Genomic DNA, 4904 nt, shown 5'->3' with positions numbered 1-4904 from the left:
CAAGATGGAGAAGACAGAGGGGCACCTGGCTGGCTCAGTCGGTGGAGCATATGACTCTTGATCTCGGGGTTGTGAGTTTGAGCCACACACTGGGTGTAGAGATTACTGAAAACAAACAGAGAAGACAAAAAGAGGAGCAGGTTTTGTGGGGAGGGGGTTGGGAAGAGGAAAGATGTGTTTGGTTTTGAGGATAGTGAGTGCAAGGAACTACTGGAACATTCGGGTGGGAATGTCAATTAGAAAGGGGGCTCCACAGGTCTGGAGCTAAGAAAAACGTTCCAAGCCAGAGATATTGATTTGGGAGTTATGCTGTGGGTGCGGGTGGTAAGTAAGTGGGAGTAGAGTAGGCGAGGGAGTATGAGTAGAACCGAGGAAGAGGAATGAGAAGACAAGAGGGAAAATGAAAGGACATCGGGCTGCAGACAGCATGACAGGAGATTCTCTTAGACAACCAAGACATCAGTTCTCTATCCAAGAAAATCCGCATTACTTCAATAACATTCAAAATCTTGTCCCTGCTCAAATTCCCCAAACTGTACTTTTATGATGTTTCTTAAAATCCAGGCTCCCAGCCAGTTTCCTGCATGCATTTGACTGGTAGCTTTCCTTAGTCCCCGTCTGCGAAGTGCCCCCACCTCCCTCTGGTCTCCGAGCAACGAAGCTTTGGGAGTCCAGGTCTGTTGTTCTGCAGGGCAGGCCACATTCTGGACTATCGTTAGATTTAGGTCAGCCATTTCCGGCAGTTCACCATACGTGATGCTTGTACCGCCCACTGCGGCACATCAGAGAGATTCTAATGTCAGGGTCAGGCCCCTTTTATAGTCAGATTTTTGACTACTATATCCGAGACCATCCAAAGCACCTGACAAATATATATATATATTTAATTAATTTAATATATATATAATGTTAGATTTATAGGTGGCCTTTTCTGCAGAGTGATACATGTTCTGAGTCTTTCATCTTTGAGCGATGGCCTAAGTCGGCTTTGCAGCTGTTTATTCTGATTGTTTTCTCTTGATTTAATTTCCCATAGAAACCTGTGTTGCAGATAGCGTGGTCGGAGTGAGGCCTCGGCTGGCTCAGTGATATCCAAAGACTTTGGTCAGACTGGTTCACTGACGTGACTACTTTTCTGTCTCAACAACCACTCTCCCCCACAATTCTGCTAGGTAAACCGATGTTGAAGAGATGGACAGAGAAAGGGTTGCCTGCTGAAAAGACTGAGAAGGAGAGCCAGAGAGAGGGGGGGTGAACGAGGGGTGAGAGTACGTTTATATCAGTTGGAGCACTTTTGGTGGTAAGTAAGAGAAGCCAGAGTCTTCCAGAAGCGTGAGCCAGGAGGCAGGATTCAAGAGAGTAGGTGCTTCTGTGGGGGGGATATTCACTGGAGTTAATTAATTGACAGTGAGTGATCTTTCTTTCTTTCTTTTTTTTTTTTTAATATATTTATTTATTTATTCGACAGAGATAGAGACAGCCAGCGAGAGAGGGAACACAAGCAGGGGGAGTGGGAGAGGAAGAAGCAGGCTCCCAGCGGAGGAGCCTGATGTGGGGCTCGATCCCACAACGCTGGNGAGGAGCCTGATGTGGGGCTCGATCCCACAACGCTGGGATCACGCCCTGAGCCAAAGGCAGACGCTTAACGGCTGTGCCACCCAGGCGCCCCTTTCTTTCTTTTTTTAAAAAAGATTTTATTTATTTGAGAGTGAGAGAAAGTGAGAGAGATCACAGAGGGTGTTCCTTAAATGATCTTGAGCCAGAGGGCAGGGAGAGGGCTGGGGCTCAGAGCCTGGAATCTGAATTTCCCTTCTTATGGAATGATCTCAGCCCAGTCTTTAAGATTTCCCATGCCTTCATTTTACAATCTGTAAAAGCAAATCATATTATCCACTTACGTCATTGAGGGACGGTGTCTGTTGACGGTTCTGAGAGGACCAGCCGTGTTGAATGCATTAGTGTTGAAGGGAGAGTTGGACACCCTTATAAGCCGCTCCTGTGACCTGAATGTTCTCTAAGCCCCAACTGTGGAAGAACTGGTTTCTGAGAGAAAAGCTTAGTGACATTCTTCAGAAAGTCTTACTCATGGACAACACTTGTCCACCAGAGAGAGTGTATTGATTTGTGCTATAAGGGCATGTATTTTCTTGCCTTTGATTTTCAGAAACCCTCGAAGCTGGTTATCTTTTCTGTAATACTGAGACTCTGTTTAAAAATAATTTAATAATACTAAATCAGGGATCACTAAGCTGCCTGGGACTTAGCTGTACTTAAAAAAAAAATGTTTCATTCAATTTATTCTTTTTTTACTTTTCAAAAATTGTGGTAGAAAAGACGTCACATAAAACTTCCCATTTTAACTGCTTTTAAGCGTACAGCTCAGTGGCATTAAGTAGATACACAGTGTTGTGCAACGAACACCACTACCCATCTCCAAATTCAGCTGTGTACTCCTTTAGAAGTGAAAGGGAATGATCTGTTTGTTGGCCTCAGAGACTCCTTCTGCAGGGGCTCTGTAATGGGGTGGGAACTCCTGGCTCCTGGAAGCCTCTGACTTTTGAGGAATGGTTCTGAAATGAAATGAAAAGATAGGAAGACCGCCCCCCCCCCATTAAATACTGACCTTGTCAGGGTCCACAGTAGTTAAGGATTTCTATCCCAGCTTCGCCCGAAGGTTCCACAGCTCCTGTGTGCTGAGAGCTACGGTGAGGTTAGTTGCAGGGCAGAGCGTTCCCAGGTTTCCCCGCTGTCTGGAGCCCCAGCGGGCTTCGTGCCGAGTGGGGTGCTGGCAGCACCGTCTGGGGCCCAGATCGGTCGGTTTCTTCTGCTGCCTGCGTGGATGCTGCACCGAAGCCGAAGGAGGAGCAGGAAGTGGCTGTGAGCGGGTCAAGTGCGAGCCAGAAGGGCACTGTCCCAGCCTGCGGACTGGAGGAAAGAAAGGTCACAGCCATGCAGTTGAAATCAGCTTCACCTCCTGTGGGAAACTGCCCCTTTCTTCCCATGTAATCTGAGAACGCTGTGGGGTGGGAGTGGGATGGCCGGTGGTTCAGAAGTTTCAAGCACAGAACTCTGGTGGTCTTCAACTCTTTCCCCACGATTCGGTCTTTCTTTGGCATCACTTGAAAGAGAGATATCGTCTCCAAAATGATTCACTCAACACCCTTTCCCCTTCTTGTTCCAAATGTGACCTTACTCATACTCACCCTGTTGTGTCAAAGCGCTTTGGTGACAGGTGTTCATGAGCTCACAGTTTACAGCCAGTGCTGGACCGAAGGCCAACAACAGCAAGTAGAGGCCTGAGGTGTCTTCCTGACCGGGTTAAATGTCTCCTTTGGAGGACTGGGTTGTTTTTCCCTTTGATGTGGAAATAAAAGTTTGCCCTTTCTATGTGTGGAGGAAAGTGCCTATGGTGTTGCCAGGGATGGAGATGGGTGTCCTTCTCGTTGGTTAAGGAGCCCTCTGCAAATGAGTTCGAGGTCATGAGGTATGCACAGCCAGGACTGGATGGAACAAGGTGCTACACTGTTCTCCTTGAGGGATGCCTCCGAGGGCACCAGGACCAGCGAGTTGCCAGCCATGCACGGCTCCTTGATACCACGTTGGGTGTGGGCACCAAATCCCCCTATTGCTCATTTGTCCTCTGTAGCGTGGGAAGCCTATGTTGATTTATGAGAATCATGCAAGGAACTATCTGGACCCACAGTAGGAAAGGAAAATCTAGACAGAGCAAGAGACTTGGTCATTGGGCTGATTGGTGTGTCTGTCAGTCTGTGCATCTGTCTGCCTTTCTCTTCCTTCCTTCCTCGTGTCTGTCTTTCTCTTGGTTTCTCTCTCTCTGTCTGGTGTCTTTCTATGTGTGTCTCAGTATGCCTTTCTTTTTCTAACTTGTTTTTCCGAGCATGTGCTGAGCTCCAACTATGTGCCAAGTATGTTGCTAGATTCTGAGTCTAAAGGCAAGGAAGACACTCTAATAGTAACAACATAACTGGTTTTGTTGCTAGTTGCTTAGCATATACCAGACTCTGTGTTAAGAGCTTTATCTATATTATTGCATCTAATCCTTCCAATAGCTGTATGTGATGGTTACATCACCTGTTTCACAGGTGAGGAGATGGAGATTCATGTAACTTGTAAGAGATCGTATCTGTCTGACTCGTGAACCCACGTTTTTTTCCTGCTACCCTCATTTGCCCTTTAGCAGTGAACTTGAATTCCTGGGGTCTTCAGGCTTCCTGTAGGAATGTTTTATGATACTGAATTGATTCTAGATTATTGGTGCGCTCCAGGTCTGGAAGCATTGTGTGGCTCTGAAATTTAACTGGGAGAAGGGGTGAGGAGAAGGGAAGGAGAAGGAGAGAAAGAGACAGATACAGAGAGACAGCAGAAAGCCAGATAGTGATGGAGGGACCTAAAGGTAAAAAGAAATTGGGATGGAAAGAGACAGACATACTAAGCAAATTTGCCCAGCAAAAAAGTCAGATCGTCTTGGTCCCATCTTGCTTCTCCCCTTCCCAAACCAGGCGCCGTTTCCTAAGCACACTGGGCACTTTCACATGCTGGCACATTTGATGATATGTCTCTCTGCTCAGGACGCCCTTCCCTTCACTTTCTTGACATTTCCAACTGTTGAAAGTCCAGGAAGTGCTTCTGGTAGCTTTCTCCAAAACCCACAGATAGAATGAATGCTTTTCTCTCCTGTACACCCACGCCTCTTTGGAAATACCCTTATCATGGCCGTTGTTAACAATGTGCCCGATTAGAAGCAGGTGTCTGTCCGTCCCTGTAGACTATGAGCTCTTCGCCCGTGGGCAGTGCCTTAACTGCTTTGTGCTCTTTTCAGCTAGGTGGAGCCCCTGAAGATTCCGGGAGAAAAGCCTGAGACAGCCTTTTGCCATTTGTCGCCT

The sequence above is a fragment of the Ailuropoda melanoleuca genome, chromosome 20, assembly GCF_002007445.2.
Source record: "Ailuropoda melanoleuca isolate Jingjing chromosome 20, ASM200744v2, whole genome shotgun sequence".
NCBI classification, from domain to species: Eukaryota; Metazoa; Chordata; class Mammalia; order Carnivora; family Ursidae; genus Ailuropoda; species Ailuropoda melanoleuca.
This window is presented reverse-complemented; position numbering follows the sequence as displayed.